Genomic DNA, 11,927 nt, shown 5'->3' on the forward strand with positions numbered 1-11,927 from the left:
TTTCTATTTCAAGTCGGTCATACACTAGACGTCAATGGAGCCGCCATCTTGGTCCGGGGCTGCGCTCCGTTTACATGAATGAACGTCAGTCTGAGCAGAAGTGTTTAAACATACTTCAACCACCACAGAAAAAAACCCAAAACAAACAAACAAACAAACAAAACAAAATAAAAACAAAAAACACTTCAACCACCACAGAAAAAAACCCAAAACAAACAAACAAACAAACAAACAAACAAAACAAAAACAAAAAACACTTCAACCACCACAGAAAAAAACAAAACAAAAAAGCAAAACAAACAAAAAAAACCCTTCAACCACCATAGGCACTGAAACAACTGGTCCATTCAGAACCGGACCTGTCCACATGACACAGGTTCTAGTCCTGGTGTGGTTTTTAATATGTCTAAGTGTATTTGAATATATTTTGGACTTAGTTTGACTGATGTCTAATTGTACTAACTGTACATTTTCTTGTCTTGTACTTGTCTGTGTTTGGGTTTTTAACTGTTGTTTTACAGTTGTATGTTTCTAACCTTGTGACAGTTGAACATCTGTCCAGGACTGCAGATGGAAAACAGACATGATTCAAACTCTGGTGCATTTACAGTGGGGCTCTCAAACTCATTTTAGTGTCGGTTCCACATTCAGCCCGATTTGATCTGCAGTGGGCCGAACCAGTAAAATAATAACAAAATAACCTTTAAAAATTGACAACTCCAAATTTTTGTCTTTGTTTTAGTGGAAAAAAAAACCTCATTAAATTATGAAAATACTTAAACTATCAAAAAATAAATAAATAAAATAAAATTTAAATAAAAAAAAAAAAAAAAACTAAATATTTTGCAGTTTTAACAATATTCTGCCTCAACTTCTCATTTGTCCTTGTGCATTACGGATCAGATCTACAAAGAAACTAAACACTGAGGAACAGGCAGAAAAGAGTTCAAGTTGTGTTTCATTTTCTTTAGACATTTCAGGTTGTTCATATTTGTTCAGGTTATTCACATTTTATTGTTACAAGATAGATTATAAATGTAAATGTAGATCTGATCCATAATGCACATGGAGAAATGAGAAATTGAGGCAGAATATTATTAAAATTGCATTTATTTTTCTTTAAAAAAATTCAGTTTCTTCAGGTTATTCACATCTTTTTTGTTTGGATAGTTTATAAAAGTAAATATTCTCATAATTTAATGGGATTTTTTTTGCACTAAAAAAAAGACAAAAATTTGGAGTACTCAAAATTGATCGGTTATTCTGTTCTTATTTTCCTGGTCCGGCCCACTGCAGATCAAATCAGGCAGAATGTGGAACCTGAAAGAACATGAGTTTGAGAACCCTGCTCTAGTGTCTACAGTTTCTATAGTTTGAGGCTGTTGAATGGACATGTTCTGGTCCAACCCAGACTCACCTGTGGTTTGGGGGCTTTACTTCAGGTCCTTCTGACTGGACTGGCCTATCTTCTGCCTGCAGCAGGTGTTGATTTTATTTTAGTGTATTTGGAACAGAACAGCTGTCTATATGTGCATTACATGTTCAACGTAAACTAGACTATATTGACAAAACCGCTTTTCTCTGTCATTTTACTCGAGGCTCGGTCGTAAAAAAGGTCTGGCATTTATAACGAACGAGGACAGAAAACATCGCTTCACAAATTTGCCGATTATGGTGATTTAATTCCGACGGTCAATTCAGTGAAGGAGCTCTACCCCGGACCAAGATGGCGGCTCCACTGACGTCCAGTGGATTTATCTGTGAACGACTGGAACAGGAATAACGGCACATGTTAAAGTAAGAAAAAATACATACAAGGTCAGTAAACAAAATCTTACCTATGAAATGTTACACCTTGATCCTTCGTTTTCTTAGTTCGCTCGTTACTACAACCGTGCGCAGCGCAAAAGTCCGGCATGTTGGCTGGTTCTGACGTCAGAGACAGAAGAACCCCGGACCAAGATGGCGGTGGTATGGTGTTGACGCATGCGCAGAACCTGAACGCGACTTCCAGTGTGTGTATATCTGCGGTGTTTGTCTTTATCACGATGTTTTGTTTGTATATGATGGAGTTTTTCTTCGACATTATTGATTTCACTCGCAAAATCCTGTAATTTGGGAAGAATATGTTCGATGGAACCGAAGTTAAAGGGTTTGTGTCCGTTTAAAACCAACAGCGACAAAAAAACAACAGCTGCTTCCATTTTCTGTCAGTGGTTCTGATGTCCCCACATTAAACTGTCCACATTAAACTGTCCCCACATTAAACTGTCCTCACATTAAACTGTCCACATTAAACTGTCCTCACATTAAACTGTCCTCACATTAAACTGTCCACATTAAACTGTCCACATTAAACTGTCCTCACATTAAACTGTCCACATTAAACTGTCCTCACATTAAACTGTCCCCACATTAAACTGTCCTCACATTAAACTGTCCCCACATTAAACTGTCCCCACATTAAACTGTCCTCACATTAAATTGTCCACATTAAACTGTCCTCACATTAAACTGTCCTCACATTAAACTGTCCACATTAAACTGTCCACATTAAACTGTCCACATTAAACTGTCCACATTAAACTGTCCTCACATTAAACTGTCCCCACATTAAACTGTCCACATTAAACTGTCCTCACTAAACTGTCCCCACATTAAACTGTCCACATTAAACTGTCCACATTAAACTGTCCTCACATTAAACTGTCCACATTAAACTGTCCACATTAAACTGTCCCCACATTAAACTGTCCTCACATTAAACTGTCCTCACATTAAACTGTCCTCACATTAAACTGTCCACATTAAACTGTCCTCACATTAAACTGTCCCCACATTAAACTGTCCACATTAAACTGTCCTCACATTAAACTGTCCCCACATTAAACTGTCCACATTAAACTGTCCTCACATTAAACTGTCCTCACATTAAACTGTCCACATTAAACTGTCCTCACATTAAACTGTCCTCACATTAAACTGTCCACATTAAACTGTCCACATTAAACTGTCCTCACATTAAACTGTCCTCACATTAAACTGTCCACATTAAACTGTCCACATTAAACTGTCCTCACATTAAACTGTCCCCACATTAAACTGTCCACATTAAACTGTCCCCACATTAAACTGTCCACATTAAACTGTCCTCACATTAAACTGTCCCCACATTAAACTGTCCACATTAAACTGTCCACATTAAACTGTCCACATTAAACTGTCCTCACATTAAACTGTCCCCACATTAAACTGTCCACATTAAACTGTCCTCACATTAAACTGTCCACATTAAACTGTCCACATTAAACTGTCCTCACATTAAACTGTCCTCACATTAAACTGTCCACATTAAACTGTCCTCACATTAAACTGTCCTCACATTAAACTGTCCACATTAAACTGTCCACATTAAACTGTCCTCACATTAAACTGTCCTCACATTAAACTGTCCACATTAAACTGTCCACATTAAACTGTCCTCACATTAAACTGTCCCCACATTAAACTGTCCACATTAAACTGTCCCCACATTAAACTGTCCACATTAAACTGTCCTCACATTAAACTGTCCCCACATTAAACTGTCCACATTAAACTGTCCACATTAAACTGTCCACATTAAACTGTCCTCACATTAAACTGTCCCCACATTAAACTGTCCACATTAAACTGTCCTCACATTAAACTGTCCACATTAAACTGTCCACATTAAACTGTCCTCACATTAAACTGTCCCCACATTAAACTGTCCACATTAAACTGTCCTCACATTAAACTGTCCACATTAAACTGTCCACATTAAACTGTCCCCACATTAAACTGTCCCCACATTAAACTGTCCTCACATTAAACTGTCCACATTAAACTGTCCACATTAAACTGTCCTCACATTAAACTGTCCCCACATTAAACTGTCCACATTAAACTGTCCTCACTAAACTGTCCCCACATTAAACTGTCCACATTAAACTGTCCACATTAAACTGTCCACATTAAACTGTCCCCACATTAAACTGTCCTCACATTAAACTGTCCCCACATTAAACTGTCCACATTAAACTGTCCACATTAAACTGTCCTCACATTAAACTGTCCCCACATTAAACTGTCCTCACATTAAACTGTCCACATTAAACTGTCCCCACATTAAACTGTCCTCACATTAAACTGTCCTCACATTAAGCTGTCCACATTAAACTGTCCTCACATTAAACTGTCCTCACATTAAACTGTCCTCATATTAAACTGTCCACATTAAACTGTCCTCACATTAAACTGTCCCCACATTAAACTGTCCACATTAAACTGTCCTCATATTAAACTGTCCACATTAGACTGTCCTCACATTAAACTGTCCTCACATTAAACTGTCCCCACATTAAACTGTCCTCACATTAAACTGTCCTCATATTAAACTGTCCTCACATTAAACTGTCCCCACATTAAACTGTCCTCACATTAAACTGTCCACATTAAACTGTCCTCACATTAAACTGTCCTCACATTAAACTGTCCTCACATTAAACTGTCCCCACATTAAACTGTCCTCACATTAAACTGTCCTCACATTAAACTGTCCCCACATTAAACTGTCCTCACATTAAACTGTCCACATTAAACTGTCCACATTAAACTGTCCTCACATTAAGCTGTCCACATTAAACTGTCCTCACATTAAACTGTCCCCACATTAAACTGTCCCCACATTAAACTGTCCCCACATTAAACTGTCCATATTAAACTGTCCTCACATTAAACTGTCCACATTAAACTGTCCTCATATTAAACTGTCCACATTAAACTGTCCTCACATTAAACTGTCCACATTAAACTGTCCTCATATTAAACTGTCCACATTAAACTGTCCTCACATTAAACTGTCCTCACATTAAACTGTCCTCATATTAAACTGTCCACATTAAACTGTCCTCATATTAAACTGTCCACATTAAACTGTCCTCACATTAAACTGTCCACATTAAACTGTCCTCATATTAAACTGTCCACATTAAACTGTCCTCACATTAAACTGTCCCCACATTAAACTGTCCTCACGTTAAACTGTCCCCACATTAAACTGTCCTACATTAAACTGTCCTCACGTTAAACTGTCCTCACATTAAACTGTCCTCACATTAAACTGTCCCCACATTAAACTGTCCCCACATTAAACTGTCCTCACATTAAACTGTCCCCACATTAAACTGTCCTCACGTTAAACTGTCCCCACATTAAACTGTCCACATTAAACTGTCCACATTAAACTGTCCCCACATTAAACTGTCCTCACATTAAACTGTCCTCACATTAAACTGTCCCCACATTAAACTGTCCTACATTAAACTGTCCTCACGTTAAACTGTCCCCACATTAAAATGTCCTCACATTAAACTGTCCACATTAAACTGTCCACATTAAACTGTCCTACTTTAAACTGTCCACATTAAACTGTCCCCACATTAAACTGTCCACATTAAACTGTCCTCATATTAAACTGTCCACATTAAACTGTCCCCACATTAAACTGTCAACATTAAACTGTCCACATAAAACTGTCCCCACATTAAACTGTCCATATTAAACTGTCCTCACATTAAACTGTCCACATTAAACTGTCCTCACATTAAACTGTCCCCACATTAAACTGTCCTCACATTAAACTGTCCCCACATTAAACTGTCCCCACATTAAACTGTCCTCACATTAAACTGTCAACATTAAACTGTCCTACTTTAAACTGTCCACATTAAACTGTCCCCACATTAAACTGTCCCCACATTAAACTGTCCCCACATTAAACTGTCCTCACATTAAACTGTCCTCACATTAAACTGTCCCCACATTAAACTGTCCTCATATTAAACTGTCCACATTAAACTGTCCTCACATTAAACTGTCCTCACATTAAACTGTCCCCACATTAAACTGTCCTCACATTAAACTGTCCCCACATTAAACTGTCCCCACATTAAACTGTCCTCATATTAAACTGTCCACATTAAACTGTCCTCACATTAAACTGTCCCCACATTAAACTGTCCTACATTAAACTGTCCCCACATTAAACTGTCCTCACATTAAACTGTCCACATTAAACTGTCCTCACATTAAACTGTCAACATTAAACTGTCCTACTTTAAACTGTCCACATTAAACTGTCCCCACATTAAACTGTCCTCACATTAAACTGTCCTCATATTAAACTGTCCACATTAAACTGTCCCCACATTAAACTGTCAACATTAAACTGTCCACATAAAACTGTCCCCACATTAAACTGTCCATATTAAACTGTCCTCACATTAAACTGTCCACATTAAACTGTCCTCACATTAAACTGTCCCCACATTAAACTGTCCTCACATTAAACTGTCCTCACATTAAACTGTCCCCACATTAAACTGTCCTCACATTAAACTGTCCACATTAAACTGTCCCCACATTAAACTGTCCTCACATTAAACTGTCCTCACATTAAACTGTCCTCACATTAAACTGTCCCCACATTAAACTGTCCCCACATTAAACTGTCCTCATATTAAACTGTCCACATTAAACTGTCCTCACATTAAACTGTCCTCACATTAAACTGTCCCCACATTAAACTGTCCCCACATTAAACTGTCCTCATATTAAACTGTCCACATTAAACTGTCCTCACATTAAACTGTCCTCACATTAAACTGTCCTCACATTAAACTGTCCCCACATTAAACTGTCCCCACATTAAACTGTCCTCATATTAAACTGTCCACATTAAACTGTCCTCACATTAAACTGTCCCCACATTAAACTGTCCCCACATTAAACTGTCCACATTAAACTGTCCTCACATTAAACTGTCCCCACATTAAACTGTCCACATTAAACTGTCCCCACATTAAACTGTCCTCACATTAAACTGTCCCCACATTAAACTGTCCTCACATTAAACTGTCCCCACATTAAACTGTCCTCACATTAAACTGTCCCCACATTAAACTGTCCACATTAAACTGTCCTCACATTAAACTGTCCCCACATTAAACTGTCCCCACATTAAACTGTCCCCACATTAAACTGTCCTCACATTAAGCTGTCCTCACATTAAACTGTCCCCCATTTTTCCTCCTCCTCCTGTCCCCTCTCAGTCCTCCCCGGTGGTCTAGTGGTTAGGATTCGGCGCTCTCACCACCGCGGCCTGGGTTTGATTCCCGGTCGGGGAATGAGTCTTTTTGTGCTTAAACAGCCGGTACCGGTTCTAACAGCCGGTAGCTGTTCTAACAGCTGGTACTGGTTCTAACAGGCCCAGTCAGGTTTAGGGTCAGGATTCCAAATGTTCATCACAAGCAGAAAACTGGAACAGTTACACACTGAGGCCTGCAGTGACACATGAGCACAGTAGAAAAACAACCTAATAGAACTAGAACCAAAGAATGGAACAAACACAGAGAAGAGGATTAGAGCCCCTGGAAAAAAGATCCAATGTATATATTTGATATTATTATTCTGACAAACAAGTCAGAATGTCAGAAAGTTTGACTTCTCAGAATAATAATAAAAAATACATATAGGACGGTAATCCTCTTCTGTTCAAACATGCATCTATGCAGTCTTGTTTTTCTCATATTTCCACTCACTGTGCTGTTTAGTGTCTTCCTTCTTTATCGGTTGGTTCTGCTGTCGTATGTTAAACGTTTAATGTTTTTACGTCTTCAGTAAAAGATGAAATAATCAGATTTTTTTCCCACTTTTTTCTTAAACATTAAAGATGAATCAGCTGTTTATTAACCCTTTAACAACAGCATTTACAGACGTTTCTGATCATAAATATGATGAAAACTTCAGGTCTGTTTTTCTTTTACTAAAACACACTTTTGAGCATTTATTATTTATATTAATGTTAATTAATGGACAAATATTGAAAGGGAAGTTCTTCCTGAAAACAAACGTGCAAAAGAATTGGCTGAAGACATTTTCTGACACTTTTCTTTCAAATAAAACCTGCGGACACCTCAGCGGTCTGTTATCAAAAGGGTCGGACACGTGTCCGTCAGCTAGGTTATCGTTAACAAAAACGAACGAAATGACGAAAACTAGAATTGTAAAACCATTTTCATTAACTGAAATAAATAAAAACTATAATTAAAAGAAAAAAACGATAACCAGCTTAAACTGTATTGTGTGTTTACAAAACTATCTAAAACAAATAAAAATTATGGATAAAATTCCCTTCGTTTTCGTCTTTGTCAATGTCGGATTGATACGAAAGAAATTTATTTTGCTCGAGCAATTTTATCTAGCTGCACCATACGACATTTAACAGTTTGTCACTTGTGGTTTCCAGTCGTCTTCTGGTCCCCACTCTACCTGGAAACATGGAGACTAAAGCAGCAGAGTCCTGTCTGGGATTTATGTGAATACGACGACAGAGAAGAAGAGAAAAGAGACGACTGAACTACAACTGAACTACAACTAAGCATTTAGGAAAAAAGAAAACTAATAAAAACTATCAAACCTGCTCTAAAAGTGAATTAAAACTGAATTAGAGAAAAAAAAAAGTCAAAACTAAATAAAACTAAACTATAATGAAAAATCCAAAACTATTCTAACCTTGTTCGTCAGGGTTTTAATGTGAATAAAAGGTCGATAAATCCCAGCTTCATTTAAAGGAATGCTTTATTGATATCCAAACATATACAACAAAACCAAACAAAAGTTTAAATCCATTCACCATAGTGTTCCACATCTGATCCCTTTTAATGTTCTACATGTTCTAGGTAAAGCTATGGGTTCTCTACGTCTGTTCTTTCATTTTCTGTGACGCGTCGTCTATCCGTCAGAAAACCCAAACATTCGACTTTCACTCCAACTTCCTGCTTTTCCACTAAACAACTGTGGTGAAATAAAAGACTTCATCTTCATTTTTTTTTTTTTTAGCAAAAGCAAAACGTCCTTGAGATTCAAAGGCAGAAGACAGACTCTGTAACAGACCAGTGGATTATAGCGGCCATTTCTGATTAGTAGTTTCTAACTGATGGCAAATTAATCGAACAAATAATAAAATCCACGTCTCCCAAGCAGAAAGAAAAGCAAAAAAACAACAAAAAAACCAACATAACTGACCCGACGGGAATACGCAAAACTACGGAGGAGCTCAACAAAGCGCTGCAGTTTGACCAGACGTCCAGTGTTCCCTCAGCTTCAGTTTGACCAGACGTCCAGTGTTCCCTCAGCTTCAGTTTGACCAGACGTCCAGTGTTCCCTCAGCTTCAGTTTGACCAGACGTCCAGTGTTCCCTCAGCTTCAGTTTGACCAGACGTCCAGTGTTCCTCCTCAGCTTCAGTTTGACCAGACGTCCAGTGTTCCCTCAGCTTCAGTTTGACCAGACGTCCAGTGTTCCCTCAGCTTCAGTTTGACCAGACGTCCAGTGTTCCCTCAGCTTCAGTTTGACCAGACGTCCAGTGTTCCCTCAGCTTCAGTTTGATCATCGTTTCGTTTTCTGTCGTTCGTTAAAACCTTCCTGATGAGGTTTGGGTTTTTTTTGGCTGAGATCAGTTTGGCGACAAACGCATCAACGTCCAGTTCCTTCATTTTAACAAAAACAAAAACGAATCCAGTGAAAAGTTTTGGCAAAACGTTGGCAAATGGAGACGACGACAGGTTTGATCATAAAGGAGGGTTTGAAGAGCCTTTTTCTCACCGTTACGACAAAAACAGCACCTCCAACTGTGTGTGTGTGGGTGTGGATATGTACGCGCATATATATATGTGTGTGTGTGTGTACATGTGTATATATGTGTATGTATAGGTGTGTGTGTGTGTGTGCGCTTGTGTGTATATGTGTGTGTGTATGTATATATATATATATATATGTATGTGTGTTGGCTTGTGTGTGCTTGTGTGTGTGTGTATGTATGTATATGTATATGTGCGTGTATATATGTATGTATGTGTGTATGTGTGTGTATGTATATGTATGTGTGTGTGTGTGTGTATGTATGTATATGTGCGTGTGTATATGTATGTATGTGTGTGTGTGTATGTATGTATATGTATATGTGCGTGTATATATGTATGTATGTGTGTATGTGTGTGTATGTATATGTATGTGTGTGTGTGTATGTATGTATATGTGCGTGTGTATATGTATGTATGTGTGTGTGTGTATGTATGTATATGTATATGTGCGTGTATATATGTATGTATGTGTGTATGTGTGTGTATGTATATGTATGTGTGTGTGTGTGTATGTATGTATATGTGCGTGTGTATATGTATGTATGTGTGTGTGTGTGTATGTATGTATATGTATATGTGCGTGTATATATGTATGTATGTGTGTATGTATATGTATGTGTGTGTGTGTATGTATGTATATGTATATGTGCGTGTGTATATGTATGTGTGTGTGTGTTGGCTTGGTCTCCATTCACAGACTCCCAGATTCTCCGTTGGTTAACAGTGAAAATCCTCCTCATTAAATAAACACTTTGTAGATGCGTCGTTTCCATGAGTCCAGTATTTATTTACAAACCCTGTGAGTTTTAGATGAAGGCTCGTAAAGCGTTCATGCCTTTTAATCAGTGCTGTATTAGTCAGTAAAACGACATTATAATGACTAATAAAGCACTTGTATACTTCAGGTGTGGATGAGTCAAAAACCCTTAATAAACCCTTAATAAACCCTTAATAAATGCTAAATTAAATCTAACAGAATGTGTATTAATACCTCCTTAATAAGTACTTCACATAAATAACAAACAGGAGCTTTTTTAACGCCTACTAAAGCAGAAATAGGATCCAACTACAGACGGTTCAGTGGAAACGCTGTTTCAGATGGATTCCCCTGAAGTCCGTTAGAAGCTTCCCAGTCTTTATTTGTTGAACTGACGGTTGGGTTTTTTCGCAGTAAATGAAGCGTTCAGCTGATGTAAATATTTCCTGCAGACTTGAACCAGAAGGAGCTAAAGAACGGCTCATAACGGTGAGAAAAAGGCAAAGACGGACGAACAAAACAGACTGTGAGGTAAATAAAAAAACTCCAGGGGGAGGTTTGGCGAGGAGCGTGTGACGTAGACGACCCGCTCTGATTGGCCGAAGGTTAATGACGACGACGTTCGACCGCATTGGATCCAAACAGCGCCCATTTAGTGGAAAAACCCTCCGATCGAACCCAGTCGGTGGATAAATCCTACCGCGTGTTGTCAGAGACGTCGTATGACCCGGGTGGGGGCGGGGCTTCAGGGCATTAACGATGGTTCGGGTGAGAAATGCCGACACGTGGCCGAGCCGGACGGGTCACGTGACACGATGGCAACGGGGAGCGGGACAAGCTTCGTTCAGTTACCGCGGCAACAGCTAACGCACACTCAGTCCGTCCAATCAGATCCTTTCCCAGTCGGTTACCACGGCAACACTTCAGTAAACACCCAAAGTAAACACGTCGACGCTAATGAATCTGAAAACCAGCTGATCGGATCTTATTCAGCCTTTATAAAACCTTCAGTACATTATTATAATTAGTAAACAATGTGTTAATCAGCCATTAACGAACCCTCTATGAAGACTAATTAAACCCCCTGTAAAGCCTCAGCTCAGAATAATGACTAATTATACATTAATAAGGTCTTTATTAGTCATTAAATAAACAGTGCATTTAATAAAGCATTAAAAAGCTCTTTATTCTCGTTAATTAAGAGCTTATTAATATCTTATTAATCAAGGTGCGTTATTGGACAGACTATGTCCTAAGACCTTACTAAAGCATTTAGAAGTCTTAATTAAGCATTTATTAATAAACAATTTTCATGATTATGTACAATTAAATGTATTAGTAAGGCCTTTATAAAGACAAATAAGAGCCTTATTAATGTCTTAATTATTAGTCATTATAAAGACCTTAATGAGGCATTAAAGGGTGGATTTATAAAGACTAATAAGAG

The 11,927-nt window shown here is 38.1% G+C and overlaps 1 non-coding gene across 1 annotated transcript; it reads left to right on the plus strand.

The window, feature by feature from the left end:
- Positions 1-7,136: 7,136 nt before the first annotated feature.
- trnae-cuc (transfer RNA glutamic acid (anticodon CUC)) lies at positions 7,137-7,208 on the plus strand. The gene has a single exon. It is a non-coding gene; the product is annotated as a tRNA-Glu (tRNA).
- The last annotated feature ends 4,719 nt before the right edge of the window (positions 7,209-11,927 follow it).

Source organism: Sphaeramia orbicularis, chromosome 7 (assembly GCF_902148855.1).
Source record: "Sphaeramia orbicularis chromosome 7, fSphaOr1.1, whole genome shotgun sequence".
NCBI lineage: Eukaryota > Metazoa > Chordata > Actinopteri > Kurtiformes > Apogonidae > Sphaeramia > Sphaeramia orbicularis.